The sequence below is a fragment of the Drosophila miranda genome, chromosome XL, assembly GCF_003369915.1.
Source record: "Drosophila miranda strain MSH22 chromosome XL, D.miranda_PacBio2.1, whole genome shotgun sequence".
Taxonomy (NCBI): Eukaryota; Metazoa; Arthropoda; class Insecta; order Diptera; family Drosophilidae; genus Drosophila; species Drosophila miranda.
In genome coordinates this window covers 1,785,833-1,811,445 of record NC_046673.1, presented here as the reverse complement: position 1 = coordinate 1,811,445, position 25,613 = coordinate 1,785,833, and the positions used below count along the sequence as shown (strand labels likewise).

At 45.7% G+C, this 25,613-nt stretch overlaps 1 protein-coding gene across 2 annotated transcripts in view; it reads left to right on the top strand.

Annotated features, from left to right (window-relative positions):
* The first annotated feature begins 16,432 nt into the window (after window positions 1–16,432).
* Window positions 16,433–25,613, top strand: part of LOC108162824 (adenylate cyclase type 9) — a 49,582-nt gene continuing 40,401 nt past the window's right edge. The window contains exon 1 of one of the 2 annotated variants that reach the window (XM_017297754.2): window positions 16,433–17,247. The gene's annotated coding sequence lies outside the window, so the exon portion shown is untranslated. The remainder of the gene's footprint in view (window positions 17,248–25,613) is intronic. The other variant, XM_017297771.2, reaches the window with a different exon arrangement.

Sequence of the window (25,613 nt, the reverse complement as noted above, 5' to 3'; positions counted from 1 at the left end):
ATTCTAGGGTAATCCAGGATTCCATTACAAAATTTTAGCGATTATAGTTTTTAAGCTGCTTTGTTCAGTAAATTTAGTTTATTTAATAAATGTCAATCGTCAATGTTCATCGGTTCACAGGTTACCACCGAAAAACCGCCACACACTCAAAACCGAAAACACACTCGCACACACACACACACCACACAACACACTCGAAAGTATATGTATGTATATACATATGTATGAAAACGTTTTATGGCACCGAACCGTAAGAGACGTCAACAGCAGAGTTACTTGAACTCTCCGTTCGAGAGTCTCCGACTCCGGCTCCGTCTCAGCTGCAGCTCTCTCCCTACTCACGCTTTCCCTGGTCGGCCCTCTCGGGGCGTAAAGGAGAAATTTTGGCAACTCACACTCCATCTTCCACTCCCATTCCCACAGGCACTCCCTGCTACCAGCTTTAGGATCAAACGTAAATTTCACTTTGTGCGGAGGAAAAGTTGAAAAAAAGAAAGAAAGAATGAACGAAAGCAAAGAGAAGCAACAAACAGCGAGAAGGAAGAAAGTAACGAATTGGGAGAGGAAGCTGAAGATGTGGAGAGAAATGGGGGACAAGGGAGATAATTTATAAATCAAGACGTCAGAAATTGTTTACGGAGCTAGCGACGGCGGCTGTCAGTCGGTGTAGCCGTCAGCGTTGGCGTTGGCGTTGGTGTTGGCGGCATCGTCGTCCTTATATGACCCCCATCATCATCATCCTCATTAGTGTCATCATGATCATCCGCAACGCGTTGAACTCTTCTTCGAGTCAGCTTGGCATGGGTTCGCAAAGAAAGGGGAACGGGAGAATGGTCGCCAGCGCACGTGTCCTTGGCCTTATCAACTTAATTGGGTATGAAATTGACGAATCGACCTGGCCAGGACATCGTAAAGAACGGAATGCAGATGGGCTCCCGTTGAGGTAGCTGCCGCTGCACTTCGGGCACACATTCTAATGTGACATAGAGTACAGTACAGTACAGTACAGTACAGTACAGAACAGTACAGTACAGTACAGTACAGTACAGTACAGTACAGCACACACAAGTCCCCAGTAGCCGCAATGGGGTTGTGTCTCCCAGCGGGGAGAGAGGCTCCGTGTCACTTGCATTTCCAACTCAGTTGGATCTCGGCTGGAATAGATTTCTGTGCGACTGTTTTATTGTTGGGCTATTTTTGATTCATTCGAATTAAGAGATATAAAAGGAAAACCGTGTACAGCCCTGCACCTGCAGAAGACCCTGTATCTGTACCTGTCTAATGGGATGGGGATGGTGTTGGGGCTAGGGATGGGGATGGGTATAAAACTGACATATAGATACTTGCGAGCATTGAGCGCACTCGCCCACACATTTCTGTCAGATTCGGCCTGTGTAGGGAGGGCATGAAGCTGTGAAAGATGATGAGCAGTCAAAGGAGGAAGAGCTGTAGCTGTAGCAGCAGCTGGAGCTGGAGCTGGAGCTGGAGCTGGAGCCCCCCAAGTATCAAGGACAGGCGTTCAGTTGTCGATTGTTATGGGTAATTGCATCCCAGTGGGCAGTGGCAAATGACAATGACAATGATGACGAAGGGCATGTCGCTTCTGTTCTGGCTTACGCATTCCGTTCAATGGGTCCACTGTCTGCCAGTTCCCTGGTAACCTACCTGCTGCCGTTACACAAAAGGGGGAACCGGATAATTTGCGGTTTTTGAAGAAGCAGATGGAGGCGGAGACAGGGACGGAGACGGATGATGCTAACGATTTGCGGAGTCGATTCCCCTCTCCTAATTCCTGCTGTGGGCCTCTAGTCTGTGGGAATAATTCTCCAATTAAACACTTTTGTGGCTTACCCCTACCCCGGCGGAGGTGAAACATCCTTGGGCGAATGTTTGTGGAATTGTTGAAAGTGATTTCTAGGTTTGTGGCCCACCAGCTGCTCCCCTCTCCTCGTCCTGACCTAATGGAGCGTTGTTGGGCGAAGCTCTTGAATCCGAATTCCCGTATCACTTACATTTGGTCTGCTGTCCTATCATCGGGTCATTGTCCCTGCCTAATCCACTTGAGGCGCCTGCCCGGACGATGCTTAGGAAATTGAATTGTCAGCTCCTCTGAGAGCTCATTCCCGCAGTCTGTACCTTCTTGCTCTGCTATTCCCCCAGTTCTGATTTTCTTTGTTTTTCCAGCATCAGATTCCAGCTTTTCCCTCCATCCTCTTTTCGTAGCTGTTCTAGCTGCTCTAGCTTGTTGGCGTTTTCGTCCTTTGGCTTCCATTTAGAGTTGGGGCAGCCACAGTCGGAGGCACTTGAAAATTACTCTACACTAAACCGCAGGCAATCGCCGCCAAAGCGATAAGAGACTCTTGTCGCAAATATATATCTGGATGTACTCTCGTTTATATATATGTACATATGTACATATACATATATCGTTTGCCTGATAATTCAATTTATCGGGTGGCTTCTAGTCGTGTCCATTCTGGGGACGATTTTATACGTCTCCTTGCCTTTTCTTTGGACCAAATGGCGTGATATAATTTGATTTATTCTCCTCGGACCCCACCATCTGCAGCTTGTGCCACTTTTTGTGGCAACTTGCCGCTCAACGGCTGTCGCCTAGAGTCAACAATGCAGAGCCCGAGCACTCCCTATTTGTCCTCATCCATCGTCCACTAACTTACTCATTTCTGGGTACGATGTAGCAAATTGCAATTAACTCAGATAAACACACGCACACAGGAATAAACACACAGACAAACCCAGACAGACACAGAGCCACAGAGCCACAAGTACTTGTGTCCTTGCCTGGGCTTCTTCCTTCCTTCGCGCACGAGCACAGATGAGAGCACAGACGGACCATTGTAGGCTTCACCCACCTACACCGCAGTGGGTTTCCATATGGTTAACTCATTTCCTGTGTGCCTCTTTTGCTGCTGGTCCTTCCTGAACGCTCACTAATTTAATTTTAATGTACTTAAGGGCTGCCCCCGCAACAGTTTTTCGGTCTGTCTGTCTGGCCGCCAACAATCCACAATCCAGTTCATTTCTGTCCAAATCCTTGCCCAAAAGGCCTACCCCAGTGCCCGCCACAAATCCAAAGATAAGAGGCGATAGTGGAGCGTATTTAAGCCTTGATAAAGCTCTCTATTTGTCCTTGTGTCGATGCCGGACCCTGAGGAAGGACGTTGACATCCCGGCAATTCACTTAGGAAGGGTTCATTTATGTCTTGGTGCTGCCCACTTGGCTGATGAGGTGCGTGGAACTGTGTTAAAGATGACCTCCTGTTGCCTGGGTCCATTGTTCGTCCTACAAGTTTGTCGCAAAACTTTATTCTCTGCTGCTGTACACTTTCTGACAAAGTTGTGCCCGTACTGCAAGTATTCTTCTGCCCACTTGCTGTCACAAATTGTCCGTTCCACTTCATTCTCACTTTCATCAGACGAGTGATGAGTGATACCATTACCAATGCTTCCCCAGTGATCCCGTGCCCCGTGTCCCAATTATCCAACAAACTATGCAATAGTTATTTTATTACTCAAGGGTACTGCCAACTTTCGAGTATGTGACTGTTAGAGCGCAGACCGGCCACGGGGTGCCAACTTGGACTTAAGCGACTCTCATTATAGCGCTATTGCGGTGGAGAGAGATCGCAACCAGAAAATTTTTTAAGATTCTACGTATTTCACGTTCTACAGAATGCAGCGATTTGAGGAGATACAAATTGGATTATCCGAAATCCGTTTACTCTAGCTCTTATAGTCTCCGAGAACTAGGATTCAGATAGGGCGGATGGACGGATGGACGGACTTGGCCATTGATGCTGATCAATCCTTCTGAAGGCCTCTGGCCTCTACCTATTAATTGTAATGCAGGATTAGTCCTGGTCATCAATTTTATAAACAAACTAGCTGACTCGGCAAACGATTTTCTGCCATTTAAATTATGTGCTAATATTTATTTTCTGAGAGCAATTGAGTGTACAATACAATATGTCAATCCGTCTGTAGCCAAGTCTGAAAAACATAGTGTTTCCAAATCTAGTCCGCAAACTGACATCGTTGGCCTTTCGATTTATTTATTTTCATTACGAATGCCAAGTTAATGGGAAATTGAACGTGTTTTTATTTAATTGGCACGTCTTTTGGAAAATCTAGCAAAACATTTCCGCTTCTGATTTTGCCACTCCGAATGGTGGCTTCGATAATGTTTTCCATCGCCAACCGCGCTTCATTGCACAGCCGTGTTGGGTTCAAAATTCGAACTGAAATAGCCATTGATACAACTTTCAGTCATAGAAGGCACCACATGGCCAGCCTGGCAAATCCAGTGAGTTAACAGCTTTATTCGCATCGCGGCTGGCTCCAAAGATCGATTTGTATGATACCAATTTGCCGGACAGCAACTGCTGTATCTGGAAATTGTTAACTTATTCGTTGACGTCCACATTTTTTGCTGCCAGCCACGAATGATTTATGCATTGTGTTTGCACATCTGTGAATACGCGTTCAATGAAAGCATTTTGCGAATAAGCAATTGTGAAGAAATCGGTGGGCCATTTTGTGCATCCAAGGTTCTCCCAGAAAGCAACTTCTCTATCATCTGTTTCTAACAATTGCTTCGAAAATGTTTGTGCCGATGGATCTTGTTTTTATATCATCGGTGTACGCTGAACGTGGAATGATGGGAAATGTTTGTCTGAAATCACCTGAAAGGCGTATCAGCGCCCCGCCGAATGTTTGTAAAAATGTATGCGCCCACTTTGGAGGACTGTGGTCCTTGAATTTTTGACCATTTTCCGCAGTATTGTGAGCTATTACTGTTGCTCCGAAAAATATCATTTAAAAGCATATGTGTATTGTATGAGAGTTGAGACATTCAGTTGACATTCGTTGTCCATAGCACCAATTAGCACTTTCGCATGAGCAGAATATTGAATATCTGGCTGGCACCCGAAACCAAGACGAAGGATGTAAATGCTCGCTGTTCTTCTTGGCGTTGTCCGCCCTTTTCTCTGTGAGTCTCAATCGCGCACCGTTTGTTGCTCACACGCACATTTTCATTATCTTGTTAGATTCGTCTTCCTGCTCTTTCTGCTCTACTTTTTAGCAGGTCTTGTTGCGTCTGTTCATACAAATATACTAAAATCCCAATTTAAAAATGGTGGGTGAAAACTACCTTCCGACGTATTCGTACTTCTACGATATATAAAAAAAGGAACACAATCGGTTGAGGTGTTTGGAAGGAGCTGTTATGAGATAAGAGTAGTCAGATTAGTGTACCCTGTAACCTGTAAGTCTTCGGCCCCCAAAGCTACTCGTTCCTTCAGGTTTTTCTTATTCACTCAACCGATGGCCTCGTACATCGTGTTAATATTAATTCTTTGCTGCGAATAATCTACGTGTTTCCGCTCTTTTCTTTATTTTCGTTTGACTGTCCGCTGTATCCAGACTCCATTATGGCAATGAAGAAATATGAAGCTGCAAATGACAAGCAACAGACACTGACCAGGGGGCACACAGGGGGGGTGGGATGGTAGTGGGAGAGGGAGATGTTCCCAGACAACTCTCTCTCTCTATCTTTCTCTTTCTGCGGCTGGTTGCATGTTTTCCTGCCAGAGGAGAGGAAGCGCGAAAGTTGATGGAGCTTTGGGGAAGGATGGGTGTGGTATACTCTTAGGACTGGGGTAGTGTCTGTGGGTACCCCTGGGCCGGCTGTTATAAAGTACGACGCAGGCCCTGGAAATACGAGGGAGTACATATGTAAGTACGTGCCCGTTGCTGCTTACATAGCACAACTTACGGTTTATAAGGTATGTAGCATAAGGTCAGAGATCGTGAGATTGTATCGTGATGACCCACCCAATGATCTTCATGAACTTTTTGTGTTTTGTGTTTGGTGCTAATTTGGAGAATCAAAGATGGGCTTAAAAACTTTGAATCAATTTGGTAGTATTGGTATTGCTATCATTTTCTCTGCCCAGATGAATGGACATCCCAGCTATGCACATTATCTCGGCATATTCTAGATCTTCGCCCCCGCATAAACGTGAATGATATTCGCATTTGGGAAACTCTCGGACCCGAACTTTTGGCTACTCGCTCTCCACCTTTGTTCGGGTCAGGCACCGTGGACAAAGGACATCAAACACTTGGCTCTTTATGTGTTGCTTTGGAGTTAATTTGATTGCCAGCTTCCTCTCCCGCTCTAGCTCTAGTCTAGTCACTGCCTCTCCTTGTCCATTGTCTTCCAGTCTGAAGCACATATGTACGAACACATTTATTAGCTCAACTTTGAGGGACACTCATACACCAGCAATTCGTTGTCCGGCTGTCATATATGTACATTCCAGTAACCCCCTGCCACTGGCTCGGGCACATTTCCGTTTCAGTTTTGGGCTTCATTATAGCGGCTGTCCGTCCGTTTACTTCGCTCCCCTCTCCCCATAAGACCCCTGCTCTTGTAGAAAAATGAACACATCCACCGAAAGCTGGAAAAACTGGAAAAAAGAAAGCCTAACCCCAAGGCCGTAGGCTTTACGAGTATATACCCTTGGAGGTCCATCACTCCTATATGATATATTTCTCTGATTTTAAATCCGAGCCAACTGCGAGTGTAGTAGGTCAAAAAATGACTCTAGATATTTGTTTTTGACTGAGTCTACGAGAAAGCGGGAGGAATAGACCAACGAGAGTCAGCCCATAGCCCAGCCCAGCCCAGTCGACTTCCCGCTGTCCTCAGCTCCTGCTCCATTCCCCTCTCTCACTCTTTCTCTGTGTCTGTCTCCCCCTCTGCCACAGAATTCCTCCAAATTGCTTTCGATGCTGCTGTTAGTGTTTGCGTTCTCTTGTTGCTGCCACTGGTGCTGGTGCTGATGCTGGTGGTGGTGCTGTCGTTGCGGTTGCTACAATAACAATGTTCGTGGAGCGCAGTAGTTCTCGTCTGGCCACCCCACGGCGCTGCCCGCTGCTGACCTTGAACTTGCAGCATGCGGCAATGTCCTGCTCCCCTGCTCTTCGCTCCTCTTTCAATGCTAACGAAAGTTTTGCGGACTGCTCTTGGATTTGTTCCAGTTTTTATCTACCCTTCCGCTGTTTTTCGCTTTTTCCCCTTCGTTTTGTTGCGTGTATGTGTGTGCCTGTTGTGGCTGTGTGCGTTTTTTATGTGTACGTGTGATACGTTCCAATTGGATTTCAAAATTCATTTGTTTCCCAGCCAAATCCCCCATTCCCACCCGTTACGTATCCCATGGATTGCCTTCAATGTTCGATGTTCGGGAAATCTGCGCTTGAGAGGGAAAAACCACAGCAATGAAAACACTTAGAAGAATGCAATTATGAATCAATCACAGGACTTCGACATTTCTCTCTTTTCTAACGACAATTCATCATTCTTTTTCATATAATTTCTGTAATATTAGTACTTCTAGTTCTTTCATATCTGGAGATCGTTTCCAGTCATTTGTGGCAATTAATTGTACCAGGTGGAATCGAGAAAAATTGTTGAGACCCCATGCATCCCATGGCAGATACCTGGCCACAGGCGCAACCATGGTCGTGGCTCTCCTCTCGCATAGATCCTCATAAAATAACGTATTATTTAAAATATTTTAAGTTCTTTAATTTTGAATGTCTACTAACTACATATACATATAATAATAGCGAGCAGGAGCACTTATACCCGATACTCAGTCAGTATGGTATGTGTGTTGCACATTGTACGAGGAAGAGTGTTTGAGAGAACGCTCTTGTTCTCTCAAAGAGTAAGAGCGTGGAAGGGGTATCATAGCCAGTGCACATTGAGTTGTTAATTCTGGCTATAATATTATTAGATCTAATCAAAACTCGGCAATCTGGCAAATAAAATAATTTTCCATGATTCTGCGTTTTCGGGTTGCTTTTATACACTTTTAACAGTATCACAAGCGTCTGGATACAACATTTGGTTATGGTCTCTGAGGGCTAGGCGTCAAAAAAGGCAGCCGGACAGACAGACATGACTATATCGACTCGGCTATTGATGCTATTGATACAAAATTGTTGTAAATAGAATTAGATCTAGAAAGATTAAGTTGCTATCGATAAGCCCCAGGGGTTTTTCTCTCCGCAAATGAGCATTTCCCATTCCTTCTTATATTTGTTAGCCAGAACTGGTACTTTTATATTTATACTTTCGACAAGGTAGGACAAAATGCCTACCTGTACTCGTATCTCTATCGGCTTCCACCGCTCTCTCTCTCTCTCTCTCTCTCTCTCTGGACAATCAAATGCTCAGTCACTCAACAACACAGCATATGGAAATTGGAGGGGGCGTCAGTACTCGTAGGCTTTGAAAGCAAGAAGAAGAAGGAGTAGGAAGAGGAGGAGTAGCACTGTGGTGTCCATATTACATGTTGAACGGCATGTCCATCGTTTGTTCCATTAAGGGCGAGCCATACACACTTACTCGTAAGGGTGGTCCCAGTACTGTCTGTAGCCCCAGACTTGTCCCTCCATCGCCCTCTACCGCCACTAAACCTACGGCTACGTACCCGGACCTATTCAATGGCTTTGTCATTGGGGGAGCTGCAAAAAAACCCGACACAACCCGGCTGGAAGGAGTTGGAATTGCGTTCATTTTGGGGCCGATTGGCGCTGAATTTTTCATGCTAATGAAGGCCGCAGGTTAATTGTTTTCACTGTCCGGCCGATGGAAAGACCCAGACAGCAGGTGGCCCAAACAAACCCGCAATACATCATAGCAAGAGCCAGGATGGCGAACAATGGGGCTCGGGCGAACGATCAGGTGGAGGTAGCGACAATCTCTGTCTCTGGCCTGGAACTGCGAAAGGGCCTAGTTCTGGTTCGGGCTAGGGGCTCGGACAAGGCGAAACAAATGATTGGCATTAATTTCGAGGCAGGAAATTAAAGAAACGTTTTGCCTTTTGGCCACGCACACGCATGACGAGAGCTGGGGCTAGGGGTTTAGGGGGCAAGGGGGCAAGGTGGCAAGGTGGCGCCGTACTGCCTTGACCTTATTGTGTTCCTTGGACTGCCCTTGGCTTTTGGCCATTTTGGGTCCAGAACTTTAAGTGATTTTTGGCTCTGGCCTTCTCCGACAGAGAGAGAGAGAGAGAGAGAGAGAGAGCAAATCAAAGCAATGAAATCATTGGCAACTCATTCAAATACATATCTGTGTGTATGTGTGTGTGTAATACAGTGTGTATATAAGATACAGATAGACTCCAGGTGATTCTCTCTAGGCTGAGGTTCATTCGAATATATGTATTTCAAGGATTGTGGCTGTTCAAGGGGAATCCTCTTGAAGGGCCTGCCTCTGGGCTTGATGGAGTGGTGGTACGGTTTGGGCGTAATTCGGGATCTGTGCACAGAATCCACTTGAGGGAAATGACGAAATGGCACAGACTTACGAGTAATGCAAATGTAATATGATGCGGATACCGAATATCCTTCGAAATAAATATAGCTTGAAGGTATGAAAACGATTTCGAATATTTTTCTGGGGAGCCCGGGGAAAATACTTGGAATTGCATATTTGTCCATCCTGGCTTGCCAGGTCCCTCCTTGGCTGAGCCTCCTCCTTTTGGGCCTTCTTTTGGCCATCCTGGTGGCAAGAAGAACTTGGATATTTACTTATAGCAAGAGAATAGAAAAACGGTTGAAAAAGTACCTATAATTAATGCAGTCGAGCCCCGTTCAAAAGTGAAACAACACAAGAAACAGCTTTTAGTTAAACATGAAACCCTTAGGTGGAATGGACAATCAATTGGATAGAAATGTTGCGTTGCTAAATGGAGTAAATGAATAAATGAGTGACACTGGAAAAGCATGACTTTGGTACTCGACAAATGACAAATTAGTTATGGCTCGAAAAGGGCAAACAACTTTGGGTCGAATGAAAAATGAGGAACATGGCCGTGACATACAGCATTATTGTTGATGCATAGAAAACCATCGGACTGCATGTCCTTTATGCAAATTTGGGCGTGTGAATACCTCTTTATACCCGCTTCTCAAAAAGTATAGGAATATACTTACTCGTAGTATTAGTTTTGGGGTGGATGAAGTAACAGGTAGATGAGTGTAACAGTCAGAAGGAAGCGTTTCCGACCCCATGAAGTACATATTTCCATATAGTATGCTCTTGATCGGCATCAATAGCCGAGTCAATAAAGCCAATTCTGTGCATCCGTCTCGATGAGCGCTTGATATCACATTTTTACAAGTGTACTTCCACCCACTACCGCCCACAGTGAAGATCTGTGGCATGCACAAGTAAACTGCAAACGCAGAGCCACAAAGAACGACCATATCTATCAAATGGCCGTATGAGGATCATATCGGTTTATTATTATATCCGTACCATGCGGTTTTATATCGGTTGTGTATCGTGTTACAGCATCTTGGGAAACTACTTCCGATTGGGCACTTGAGCTATTCGAAGGAACTGCTCGTTAAAGAACTCGGCTCTCGTGATCTCCCTTTCCCTCTTCCACCCCTAGTGCCACCCAGTGTTAGAAATAGAGGCAGAGAGAGTGCGATACATGTCTACGGGCATACATACGTATATGGAATGGAATTTTACTCATTTGGATAAAACGAGACCAGTCCCGCCCGTTACTTACCACTAGCACGCCTTTGCCCGACATGCCTTCAGGCTCTGTGGCTCTGTGGCTCTGTGGCTCTGTGGCTTTCCTCCCAGTGCACTGCAGTGCGAGAAGTGGGCGGTCGAGGGGCGTATCCCGTAATTACAGCGCGTCAGAGCGCTCGGGGGTGGCGTGGCGGGTGGCTGAGCCAAGAATTTTCAAAATTCATAGCATACTTTTCGCCGAATGCTGCAAGGCAGGAGAGTACGCATACGCCACGTTGGCCAAACGCCAGAAATCCATGGATATGAAAATCCATGGAGTACATACTGATGTACATTCGCGAGTGTACGTTTGTGTGACCTTTTTTGCGTAATATGTAATATTTATTGGGCAAATTCATTATTCTCCTAAATATTTCAACACTCCACTCCGTGCCCTGAGGATGGCAGGGAAGAGGAGGAAAACTTCTGGGGCGAGACAAGAGCTCTCAAAGAAGCCCTGGCTGGAGCATGCCCCCATTTCTGTGAGTTTATGACGAACCCAATGCTGTCATAAAATGCATAAACGTGTACTCGAGCACCTCCAGGACACATCTTTACCAAACCAACCCAACCACCCATCCAGCCACCCAAATAACCCCTCAAGCCATCTATAGCTCCACCGGACCCGATAACCTTACGCACATTTTTGGAGCTCCAGAAAGCCAAAGTTATGTGCAGGACATAAAGAGCGGACTAGAACGGATCGGCACCTACAGGTAAATGGAAAGACAATGTCGGCAACGGACAGGCGCAGACTTCTATTAGGGACGAAAGTCAAGAAAGGCAGAGAGACAGACAGACAGAAAGAAAGATACAAGTGAATAAGAATGAACAGGAATGGGCGAAGGCGGGGAATGGACAGTTCGAGTGTCTGTATATGGAAATAAGAATAACAAAAGGGGATAATAACGGACAGTAAGAGGCAGACACACTAGAAGAGGTCAGCAATAGACGGAAACTGGCAGGAGAAATCAAACTGGTACACTGTTAGGACTGGAGAAAGACTGGAGCCCCACCCTGTTACGGTACCGATAGGACAGGACGGGACACACATGTTCACCTCCACATCCACATCCAGTGTTGCAGTAGAGAGCGCAAGTGCGTCGTAAATAAATAAGCTGCATGATGCCAATTGATGGGGTAGCTGAGACGCTACCACTCCCACTGGCAGTGCCCAGCAACCGTGAGTGGCACAGTGGCTAGGACAGGACCATTCATCCGCTGTCTCGCATGTCAGGAGAGCTGGCTTTAGCTCCCTAATTAGAATACATTCTGTTCTGCAAGCAGATCCAGCTGCAAGTGCTGCTAACAACGTAACAAAATGCATGTCAACAGGACCCTTAGGGAGTGGGTGGAGGGTGGTGGCAGACGGTAGGTGGTGGTAGGTCATCAAATAAATGCAATTACTATGAGAGGAGCAGCAAGAGTCGTGATATTAAAGGATGTTAAAGGAGACTCAACATCTGTCAATCCTGTCGAGCCTACTTAGACGACCAGAGCCCGATCTCTGGATGGAACCAGGAGACATAGTTTAAGGTGATGTTTCCCAATTCCGAATAATCACTTTTCGGATAGTGGAGTGGTCCTACGCCGGATCTTAACGACGTATCCAAAAAGAGTCAGCTTAATGGTTAGGTCCAGCCTCTATCAGGATTGTAGGGATTTAAGTTTTACCTAGAGCAAGCGGCAATCATTTTCTCTTATGGGTTCCCATCCAATCCTTCAGATCTAAGTGAAATGTGAGATTTTGGGGCAAAGCCAGAAAGGGGGCTGTGCAGCAATGCACCAGCAGCCGGGCCTCCCTTCTGCGCGTTCAGGGCGTTAAATTTCACAGAGTCAGAAATCAAATGCCGCTGTACAAGGACAATGTCACAGCATGTCCTGCCTTGGCTTTGGCACCCAATTTTCCGCAATTACACGCTTCGGTTTCACCAGTGCTCGGAGTCCAGCTAACAAGCACCAATTAGTCATTGCCGCTGCCACCAGCTGTAATGCAAGATGCAACACGTGTCCCTCCCCCCATTCCCGTTGTGGCCACCCCACACTCGCCACCCGCTTTCAAGGTGCTGCTGCTGCCGCTGCTGGGCCTGAAAATGAAAACGGATGCCGAACTTGTTGATGCTCCTCCACGGGCTGCTCTTGGCGATGGGAATGCAGATGGAGAGATGGTAGGGGTTGGGGCTTTGCCAGAAGGATTTCGAATTGTGGATTGTGGATTGGGTGGAGCTGTAATTAAGTTGACTGCATTTTTCATTTGCCAGAGTTGGGCGAGGATGGCTATGGCTGGAGCCGACTAGGTATGGGCATGCGTATGCCCAAGGACACGGCTTAAATGACCGGAGAGTCCCTTTCGAGTCCCCATCTCGTATTTCAGATGTCGGGCCTTTATTTTCTAAATTATTTATGGCAAAGGGAGATTGGATTGCAGATGAAGCTACGGAGGGTGTTGGACAGAGCAGATTCTGTGCATCGTCCGTCCGTGCCGGCCTCTAAATGCCCTTCGATTTGACCCCGCCCATGGAACAGAGAACAGAGATGCCTGCCCCACAAACATAGACACAACACAGACACAGCCGCACTGCAACTGCCACACTTCACACTTTTTTTTTAATTTGCTGCGAAATGAGTTTGCCCAGCGACAGGAAGTTGAGGGAAAACTACTGAAGAGCAGTCGGAGCCATAGACCGTTGCTGTTGCTAAAGCTGGATAATGGATAAGGGACTGGGAATGGAACTGGGAGTGGGACACGGATAGTCCCCGGGCCAACTGCAACTGTTGACTGCGTCTAATTGACAGGATGGCAAAGTTTCCAGGAATTATGGGTAGCAATATGTTGGCTCGGCCCTGGTCCGGGTCCACAGAGAGCGGGTCCGGGCTAGCGGGCGCTTAATTCGACAGCCTCGGAGATTTATAAGACACCAGGTTGGGGATGAGGGCAAACCCTGATAAATGGACATCTGGTAGATGGGAAGGAAGGAAATTCAATGCCTGCCATGAGTGGGTGCTCATGTTTTGGATGGACAGAAGTCCATCGTAGTTGCGCTACTCTCGCATATTTTCTACGGTTCGGTCTTACTTACAGATCAAAGGTCACAGAGCTAAATCCTTTATTTCTGTATTTATTTATATTTGATGTAATATGTATGTACATTTTATGCATGGCCCAACAGTAATAAGACTTTGGTGATGCCTTAGTCAAGAGCAAAATTTGATGGAAACGTATTCCAATGAAAGGACAGTTCCATTTAATCTACACACGTAATAGGACCTGTCGTCCAACCTACACGTGGAACCTTCGAATATCGATTATATACATACAAACATAGGTCTATTTACATGTGTATAGTATATATGAAGCTGTGTCTCCATGCCCAAATATATACCGATATCAAAATAATGTATGCATAGAAACATGCATACATAAATATGTACATACATATGTATGTATCGACGTAGTCCCTCGTTACTGGTCAGAATTCAATTAGATTTTGTTGATTTGTTGCCTGATGTTGTGCTCTGATCGGAACAACTGGCGAAAGCCCGCTAATTAGGAGGAGATGTACACACATATATGTACATATAATTATTTATGTATGTACATTTGGGGCGCTTTTCAGTCCCAAGTGTTATCATAACCATAATCCCAGTCAGCAGCAGGGCTCACGTACAGGCGGTGGCTGTTGATTCCGGACAGTCCGCTAATGAGATTCGGTTTCGGTGACATTTTCGTATCGACGGGAATGGACTGCGACATCGACAGTCCAGCCCACACAGCCCTGCCCTGCCCATTCCAGTTTCCATTTCCGTTTCCGTTGCCGACCACCAAACGGAAATCGAGTTAAATTCCGAAAAATAATTAACTTGTATTCTTTTGATATTCTGTTTTTCTTTCATAATTATTTGTATTGTTAATTTGGTGGCTTCTACTGGCTTTGTTCGCTAATGAGAGGGAAAACAGCGAAAGGCTCGCATGCGCCCAGAGAATATCCAGCTCACGGGAGATGGTCGATTGAGTGGTGTACATACTCATACATACATACATATGTATATATGTACTCGGGCATTTACTGAGCCTGCAACAAGTGCCTGAGCTATTGTATTTTTAATGGAAAAAGATTCGAAATCTCACTCCGATGTGTTCGCTCCGATGTCTCCTATATTCCTTAAATCCATATGTCTAATATAACAATCCCGCTCATACTACTCCCATTCCCCGTCATTACGTCATGACATATTCAAAACTACGAGGAAAGACAACAACGGGGGAAAGTATATTCTGTATAGTCTGTATATTCCTGGCCTATAGAGCTCTGAGTTAGTCAATTTTCCTAGTTATTCCTTGTTAATTCCGAATCAAACTCTCCCAATGACTCCATTCTTCTATTATACAATCTTTATCTTCTGTATTCCGCTTTTTTTATCCAATTATTTCCGCTACTACGGCTCCCCACTGCTCCCATCGCCCCCACATGAACCGGCACATTGATGCTCGCTGCTTAGGGTTTCCAAATTCAAGAAGCCTGACCACCGATTGATCCATACCATCACAAAAGCTTCTCTATTATCAAATCCCTTTAATTTACTCTGTGCCCACTTTGATTCATCATCTCTTACCATCATCTCGGTTTTACTTTCCCTAACTATATATGGCCGAAAAATAGCGGAAACTTACTTAATAACTCATCAGATTCGCGTGAAATTCGTCAATCGGGAGTTTTCGTGCTCAATAATTACGAATTTGCAGTAAGTTTTCAAAAATTTATTCACTTAAAACGAATAACTCTCCGACATTGCTACATCTAAATCTATATTTTCTTCCTTCAAATAGATGTTTTGAAGAGAAAAGAGCTTGATACATCTCGAAACAGGAAAACTGAAATTCGTAATCAGCGACCCCAAAAACCCCCGAGCAACGAGTCTCAAGCAAATCCGATGAACTTTAAGGTTAGAAAAAAAACTTGACGAGTGGAACAAATCTGACCTAGGATTCGTGCTCAGGGTCCCAAAATATATAGGGATATGATACAGGCTGTGCTATCTTCCCAGTAATCTCCTCTCTTGTCACACTTTTTCTATCCCTCTTTCTCTCTTTCCCAATCATTCTTTAACTCACATAAACTTCCTTTAGATTGGTTCGATCGGGGGGAATCAGCAGGTTGCAACCATCCATCAAAAACCGAACTGAGTCCGAACCAATGCTCTTGCATTCGGCAAACGAAAATGTTGTGTTTTGTTCGCCAGCGAACGTGTTTGAGACGATTCTGTCCAGCTCATACTTGAAACTCAAAAGTGAGTCTTGTGAGAGCTTCGTTGGTTGGAAGCTTCATGAACAACCAACTGTATGTTGCGCAGTAAATTTACTACCAGCATGTTTCCAACTACTGGGTGTATTTGAAACGGCCTTGCCGCCCGCGCACTTTTAAATCTTACACAGGTCTCGGGCTCTTAATTATCTCAAAGGCATGATTCTGGATTTTCCAGCAACATACACTCGCGACGAAACGCACATCTGAGTCTGAGAGCGTAAAAGCTCTCTTTGGTTTGATCGAACTAGAGCGAACCTCGACACAAACTCAAACGGCATGCTATACAAACCTCACCTCACCATGATTTTTGTAAATTTTCACAAAATTCACAGCATGTTGAGAAAAAGGGTGAGCGTAGGCTTCAGTATGTTATATTTTCTGAGACGTTTTACTGGTTGTCCATACCTTTTTTTCTTCTCAGCAACATATGTTTTCTAGCCACATGTGTACGGACAACATTTTTAAGGACCAGCAACATTAGCAGGCGGGCGTATTTGAATCGGCCTTGCCGCCCCATTTGCACTGCAACCAACTGAATGAAACAACATGTCGATTTTTTTTCTGAATTCAGAAAATTACGTTGATATCCCACAAAAATATCCATATTGATATTCTCGCCAAAACAAAATATCACCTACAAGTATATTATCGACAAAAAAATATTAAAATATTTGATATACCCAACATCCCTATGCGCAGCGTTTTCGAACGTCAAACGGTTGTTTTGTTTCGAACGGTAAAGTCGCGGGTGGCGGACGTTTCGGGCGAGCGACCGGAAAACTCTACAAAAATCCAAAAACTGCAGACAAAAACAGCAACAGCAAAAACCACTCACTCCCAACGGAACGTGCAGCAGCGCGCGATAAGAACCTCTAGCACCAATAATAGTACGTTGACGTTGACTTTTGATTTCGGCGGCGGCGACGACGCGCCAGTGGCAGCGGCAGCGGCAGCGCAGCAGCAACTAGTGCAACGTGTATGTGTGTGCGTCTGTGTGTGTCGTGTTTAAATCTTTGCAATTCCCCCCACTTCAGCCCCTCAACAACCACAGGCCTTCTGCCATAGGAAAACGTGTTTCAAAAAATATAATACTATAATAGTTTTTACTCTCTTTTTGTGTTGTTGTTTTGTTGCTGTTGTTTCTGTTGTAATTGTATTGTGAGAACTGTTGTGCGTGTGTGTCTGCGTGTGTGATGTTATTCTTTTTTGTTGTGTGACCTTTTTTTTGTGCTTTGATTGGTGATTGGCTTGGCAGTAGCAGAGATACATAGTACATACACAAGAAAGATAGAAGATACAATGGTCTCGTACTCAAAGGTAAGTTATACGTTCTACTCACAGATCTCTCACCGAATTCATTCTGGTATTCTGGAATTCTGGCATTCTGGCATTCTGGCAATCTGCATTCTACATTCGACAAAATACGAAATACCATTACAAATCACTACCAATACAAATGCAAAACGAAGAACCAGAGTAGCGACGTCGAGATACAGAAAACTGCAAGAGTGATCTTCTCGAACGACGCCGGCTAAAGGAGTGCGCGAGAGAGAGAAAGACAGACAGCAAGGGCCAGCGACAGAGGGAGAGCGCCAGAGAGGCAGAGAACAACAGCAGTGAATGATCTCCGGCAGGCAGGTAGTCCCAAGGTATACTAGCCATAAGGTAGGGCTGTCCCAGAGAGCGGCCTCATCTTGATAGCCTCCGAGTATCATAAATCGATTGCATTTTAGAGCGAGCACGTAGGTGAGGCCAGGCCTCACCTCATTATACATATGTATTCCTGGGCAGGCCGGCCCTTCGCTTGTGTCGCTCTGTGGTGCTGCTCTCTCCCTCTCTCTTTGTAGTTGTTGAAGATCGTTCTCGCTCACTCTCCTCCAGTTTCTGTGCAAAAGGTGCACGAAAGATTTGCAAAAGCCAACCCACAAACAACTCCCTAACCTGCCCCTGCATCTGGCTCTCGCCTCACACGGTCGCCCAACCACCCGCCAATGATACCTTTTAAATTGCACGGGGATTTCCACGGGGACTTTTGAGGCAGGGGCCAGGGTTGTGGAACTGTGCATTGCACGGGAAAGAATGGGTTCAAAAGCCCCAGTAGTAGAATCTTTACTTCCGTAGAGAACTACGGCTTAAAGAAATTTTAACTGAAAACCTATGGAAAGAATGTATGTATGTAGGTATAAAAGACACATCTGGGATACAGATTGAGATTGGGCCGGAACCATCAAACGCATCTTTTACTCAACATACAAATACATTTACACATGTGTATAAAGCATGTAACCCGTGTAAGTAGGACCTTTTACCAAATCCCAATTATAGTACTGTGCGTTTATCTCAATTATAACCTTTGTTGAACCTACGGTGTAGAATAGCAAACAGTCGAACCCTCTCCACTACATGTGAACGCTATTTTGCAGTCGCTAACTACCATTCCAACCCCAACCCCAGCCCCAGCCCCAGCCCCAGCCCCAGCCTCCTGCCAGACCCACCGCATAAACTAGTCGTAAGCGTAAGTAATCCCCGACTCAGGGGTGGGATGGGGGGTAACGGTAGGGGTGGGGGTGGCGGTCCTGATGTGATACGCAGCTTCCTCATCGATATCGAAATTGTATCTGCCAGATGTTCTTGGCCTTTAGTGGGTTAATAGCCAAAAAGCTCTGCTGTTCCGTTCTCCTTTGTTTTTGGGTTCGTTGGAGGAGGAATGGGGTAGAGAAGATTGGGGCACTGCGTTATGGCCAAATTACTTCTTCTTTTTGCGGTGATAACGGGCCAAGACTGACTACCGTCCCGTCCCGACCCCACCACACCACCCCACACCACACCGCTTTCCCAGTGGCTGGCGCATTGCATTCTACCGATGTGTCTGCGAGATACTTGCACACAGTTCCTTGCGCATTCCCCGAGGAAGGTGGGTGGGTGCAGTTCAGCGCAATCTTGTCTAGAATTTCAATACCAAACAAAACGCTCGACGCTCTGGCAGTGCTGCCAGAGGGGTTGGAGGGGCGTGCGGGCTTGCGGGCGTGCGGACGGGAGTGGAGGGTTCAGAGAAGCAATATAGACGAGTGGAAACTATTCAGAATGATGCAATGCAGCCGAAGTCCCTTTGACAAGAAGGCAAGAAGGAAAAACGGAGAACAGGAAAAAGGAAAAGTGTGCTACAAAATGTGCATAAAATACTGTATATTTAACCCAATGTTGAGAACACGGTCATTCGCATTTGATCCAATTGTTTCTTTACCAAGAGGGTTCCCCCTTCCCTTGGCGGTCGATAAGGAATAACAAATATCATCATCAGAACATTTTGGAAAAAAATATAATTTACAAAAAATAAAAGAACGAATATCTTCCATAATTCGAAATTTCAAAATTCTTTCTTTACCTTTATACAATGATATATAAACGATTGAGATGCTTTTCTTTAGTATAGATATAGATAGGTCTGACGAGAATGTTTCTCTGCTCCTGTTCTCCTTGATCGCAAGGCAGTCCCCAAGACCCGAGACAAGCTAGTACCGGAGCAAAGCCCCGTCTTTGGGCAGGCATGGGGCAAAAGTTCCCTGCCCCGGACTAATCCTCGTCTCGTCCTCCCTTCGGGCACTTTCTGCGGGTCTCTGCTGAGCCCCCCGCTCGTGGGGAATGCATTCATTCAAATTCATTTCCATGCAGTAGTCGTTTCTATTCCCTTTCTTCGGCTTCGTTTTCCTGCTTCTGCCCACAAGAGAGTGGCGGCCCCGTGCCACATCTTGCCTTGAGTTACGCTTTTCACTTTATTACTGCAGGACATTTGTTGCAGCTCCTGCGGGCCTCTGCCTTTGCCTCTCCGGCCAGTAGCAACCGAATGACCGGCGGCAACCAACGGCTACCTCGTCAGGAATGGAGGCATGGAGGCTTGGAGGCATGGAATTAAGAATACCTCTTACCTGGGAAGGGACATGCCCAAGCGGCACTACAATGGATCCTCCCCAGGACCAAGACCGCATAAGACTCACGGAAAGGCCGAAAAGACCTCCGCTTCCCGGCGGGACATCATGCTGGGAACTCCTTTGCAGGGTACGACCAGAAAACCGACAACAATGGGGCAAGGCAGCAGTTGATGCTGGTGTGCCCCATTATGCCACTCACTTTCTGAGGTTTTCCCCGCACTTGTTTCGGCTCTGTTTTGTTTCCTTTGAAGGGTCTCGGTCTCTCGCTGGTCGGCCATTCCAGATTGCAGATTCCATTCTGACATTACGCTTGTGGGCCAACAGCAGCAGCAGCAGCAGCAGAGGCCGTAGCAGAACAATGGCCAACAATTTGCTGCCTTTATTTATGGAAAATTAAAATTAAAACTGATTAATTAAACAACTCCAACAACAACAGTAGAAGAAGCGGAGCAGGGAGCAAAGCGAGGGCTTCAAATGAATAAAATATTGTTGAAGCAGCAGTTGAACTTTTGTATACAATTTTTAAATTACTCGCGTAAAGTGTATGTTTTTCTTTTTAACATTCAACATTCAATATTCAGCTCGGAGCACACACATAGGGCGGGGCGGTGGGTCAGGGGACAGGGGACAGGGACAGGGACAGGGACAGGGACAGCAGCCAGACCAGTTTCAGTTTTCAGACTTTTGTCGTTAAAAAAATCTCTCGAGCAGATTTCCGAAGCGTGAAGAGCGCAGAGCGCAGAGCTCTGAGCCGGAGCCAAGCCCAGAGCGCCAAGCGCGGAGCCAGTGGCAAAATCAAAACAGCTGTTCCGCTCTCGATGCGACTGTGGCTGCCGCGCAGTCGCGAGCGATCTCAAATCTCAGATGAGAGATCTGAAGCTGCCGCTGCCGCTCCCGCTCCCGCTCCCCCTCCTGCTCACGGCTTACGAACTACGGCTCTCCCGGGCTGACCAGCCGAGGAATGATCGAGATTTGAACTTGGACATAGCATGGCTTGAAGATTTTAGAACGCATTTATATGCCCTAGCCAAGCGCCTGAGTGCTAGTCTCGAATTCAAAGATACTCGGTCGTAGCCAGAATTCCACAGGAAAATCGATACTGCAAGGATTGCAGCGGTCACAGAACCATAGCTTTGCGTTTCATACGAAGAAACGGTCGTTCTAGAGGGTGCCCTAAGCTTGCAACGTTATAGAGATCTTACAGTATAATAGCATATGCCCGCCCCGGGTATATTCGAATTAAAAATAAGTCTAAAATGGTGTTTATGAGAGCAGTCTGAGTGCGTTGTGGCCCCAGTTATTGCCAGTCCGTTCTCAGACCCAGACCCAGACTCAGACTCGGACTTGGACTTGGACTCTGTATCTGTATCTGTATCTGTCGCTGTCTCTCCCTCTCCCTCTCCCTCTGTCTCTGTCTCTGTGGCTGGCTGTGACGCTTGCTGGCTGTGACGCTGACTCAAGGTGACGTAATGCCAACGCCTAAAGTGGCTTTTATATGCTCCAACAGATCAAGTATCAATTACAAATAAGCAAAAGCGAGCACTTTTGTGGGTCAGGGGGAGGCCCCAGCCCCAGCCGCAGCTCTAGCTCTAGCTCCAGCTCCAGCTCCTTTAGACCGAAAAAAATCTCTGGCGAGCATTCGCATTCAATTCGAATTCGAGGCGCTAACGTGGAGAGTAAACAGAGCGAGGCATGCGAGCACTTAGGCCCTTCCTCCGGACACCAGATACTAGATACCAGATACATAGGTACTTAGATGCAAATATACACCAGAAGCTACACAAAAAAGCCATAAAAAAAGACAAAAAAGCCAAAACAGATGCAACAATTCAAAAATCCATAGTACATATATAAATATACTTAATTTAAAGATTAAATATATTTAAATCAAATATTCATAGATAAATAATACAATTTCTGGGCCTTTTTCTCTGGGAATGCAACCTTAATTTCAGTGAAGTAATAGATTTGATAAACTTAAAGCATACATAAGTAACTATGTTTATATTTTTGTTCCGCTCAATTTTTGGAATCGGAAGCTCCATAGCTACCGGTCTTAAGTCGTAAGAGTCTTGCGATTTGCGAAAGTCGGAGCATCCATAGCCACTTTTTGCGATCAATTGCTGATTAATAGTCCACAGAGTCCGTTTATACAGAGTTCACAGAGCCGGAGGTGCTTCAGGACCGAGTTGCTACGAGTACATATGCTCTCTGCATCAGGGCTGCATTTCGTAAAACGAAAACTCAAGATGTCTTTCGGGTTTCCCTGCTCTTCTCTTGAAGTACTGCCCCCAAGGAGCGTCGCTCTCAGCATCTTTGACGACAGCAGCCAAAGGATATCAGTTTACAGTGGCTTCGCTCCGCCCCTCCACCCCATCCCCCCTTTGCTCAAACCATTCCCCGTCTCCTGTTGCTGTCTGCATCTGAGAAGAAACTCCAAGCATCATTAAGAACTGCAACTGGGTGGCTTCTGTTGCCACTGTCTGTGACAGACACTTTGGAGCAGCTGTCACTGACCAGCAGTGACCGCCCTTCCTTCACCCCTTCACCCCTGTACTTCTGTACCCCTTCAGCCCTTCTGTCAGCTTTCAGCCTCGGCTGAATCCCAAATTCAATGTTAATCACACTAGCAAATCACACACACACACACAAGCAACAGCAACAACAAAAAAGAGCGAAAAAAAGATACAAAAAGAATGGAATACAAAACGGTAGCAATAACAATTCGCATTCGAAATGTAAATAAACAAAAAGCGAGGGAAAAAACTACAGACTGAGAGTGAGAGTGATAGGAAGAGGGTGGGGGAGGGGGGAGAGGGGAGAAATACACACATACCTACATATGTACATATGTACGTATATGTTTATATAAATCGGTATTGTTAAAGGCTTTTGGGGCGGGGAGGCGTACAACAACACTAATTGGCAGATTGGCAGAAAATTAAAGCAGCCACAAAATCTGAGATACAGAAACATGAGAGAACTTTTCAGAGTTTACCATGTTCTTTAGCGCCTCGTCAATGTCGCGAAAAGCAAAAATGTTAGCAAAAAAACCTCCGGGCAATAGAAAACCCAACGAACAGGGAACGTACTCGTGCTGTCGTGTCGATTGCTGATTGGAACTTACTTGAAAGCAACATCAATATCCGAATATACTAGTTCCAAGACGTTCTGTAATTGATGTTCAACACATGTACATATGTATGTCCCAAGTGGAGAATGTTTCCAAAAGAACGGGGTATGTTTCGAATTCGTATTCTAGTATTTCTATGAACACGAGTGTGTGGATATGTTGCGTTTCCATCATGGACTGTATAATAGACTTCTTCTGTTTAATCTTCCGTTGTAGTGCCTAATCAGAATATCTCAAGATCTCCTCCGTTCCAGCCGTGCAACTTCATGGACTACTCGCAGAATGCCACTGCGTTCAGGAACTCGTCATCTTCATTCCTAGGGTATTTCCAGTTCGGCATTCCCTTCGTTTCGATTTCGATCTGCTTTAATTCCAACATTGAGCCACGCATCCCCCCCTCCCTCCTACCCCACCCCACCCCCACCATACATTTGGCGCTCTTTTGTTTGTGTTGGTTTTTGTTGATCTGCGTCTTTTATTGTTGTTGCCGCGGCCGCTGCTGTTTTTTTTTGTTGCCTATTTGCACTTTGCCGCCGTTTATTTGTCTTTCAACTTTTCGACTTTGGGCCTAGAGTTCATGAGCGCCAACCGCCAACCGCCAACCGCCAACCGTCAATTGCACCCCACAACAGCGCCCAAGCGCCACCTACCCTTCTTTTGGCCCTGCAAAGTCATGTAAGCAAATGTTTAAAAATGAATTTTTCAATTCAATTTTCATTTAATGTGGCAAGAACATGAACAACAACAGGCTGTCTAATGCCCCAGCGACCAGCCATCCCAAACGATTTCCACTTACCACTCCCCCAGTCCGGCCATCTATTACACAAAAGGACTGCGGCAGGACTGTGGCCCCCCCCCCCCCCCCCCGTCGGTGTCAAGGACGCCAGGGGGTCAGGCACGGGCCATGGGGAAGGTCCTCTAGCAAAAGGACGCACTAGCGGGGGATTGTCGGGGAACCTGTTGGGTGGAGCGAAACAAATCAAACGCAATCTAAGGATTTAAGGATCATCTTTTAAGTTTGTTTTGTTCCAGCTTGAGCCATCACTTTAATAACTACAAAGGAACGAATCATTTCTTCTCTTTCCTGTTTAATCCTTGTGTAAATTAGATTTTTCTACTCGTAATAGATAACATGCCCATACTCGTTGCTTCATTTCAATCCTCTTCCTCTGCATAGGGAGTACTAGGGAGTTCCCATCTTCATCTTTATTGAACTGATGATTGTCTCAGCAGGGGTGGAATGATTAGCACTATTAAAAGGTTTAATGGCTCTGCCTATCATTATGGACTGATGACTATCGATGATGATTCGACTGATGGACTCACGAGAACATTTCCGTTGAGAATACTCGTAAAGCCATCATCGCGGCGATCAGCCAAACAAATTAAATCTAATCAAATCAAATCGAACCTGAGCGGCACCTCATAAAAATGCTTCCTCCCTCGTTTATCCGGCCAACCTCCTTCACGGGGGCCACTGCCAGCGGTCTACTTAGACGTTCGCCAGGTACAGTCTCCGACCCCGAGTGCTACAATTACAAATCGAACTCGAAGTGGAACTACAACTGGAACTGCAATGTCTCCCGTTTGTTTAACTAACGAATTACAAATTCCAGTTTCATTTCCATTTCCATTTCCAATTGTTTGCACAGTTTTCTTCCATAATTGCTCTGCTTCTGTATAATTATAGAGAGCTACTTATTGCTACTGCCCTTATTAATATTAATGTTAATATTAATATTAATAGGCAGAGCATGGCAAGGAGTGCAATAGTTGCGACTGAAAGAATGCCCTGCTGTTAGGGAAACCTTTCCGAGCACGTATTTGTCCGCACGGAGGGTTCTTTCTGCAGCAGATAAACAGATCTCAACCCAACCAAACTGCACAGTTCGTCACATGGTATGTTTCTCAATATACGTACTGCATGTATATTTGTAAAAGCTAACCTTCGACTGTTGCACTCTTCTGAGTGCAGTTTGCTCGAAGGGAGGAGTGGAGAGGCTTCAGCTCTGTCTGAACAGCTGCATTGCCTTTTGTTCTTAGCTTTCTCTGCTGCCGTAGACGCCCGAACTAGTCAGGAACTAGCAAGTGATTACACGTATTACATGTATCAGCCAAAAAAAACCCTGGCCCTTGGTCGCAACTGTTCCCATTCTCACCACTGCCCCGGGATTTATTTTTCAGAGACCGGTGCCAGGCCGCACGGACGAAGAGGTGGTCGCGGCCGAATCTCGCGCCAGAGAATGCAAAAACAAAATACAAGCAGTGTTCGATCGATGCCCGACTCTGCCATTACAAGTCTCATTCGAGTGCAACTGAATACGAAATCATATTTTTAACAAATACACTCGCATGCCAGTACTTGATAAGCCCAAGCAAGGTCTAAGAGATGAGCATCGATAAGCCCTGTTCGAATGCTGTTCGAATATCTTGGCATATCTTCACATGTTTTTTTGACTTTTTCTTAGTCGAAAAATCATTAATTTTGAATTTACAAAGTTTTGGGAGTTGGTTAAAGGGATTGCTGGATTCCCAAGCAGTTCAGAATGGCAAAGTTCTCTGCACATTGGTGTGGCATTCTCGAGTAATGCCAAAGAGTGTAGACTAGAGTCATCAGATGA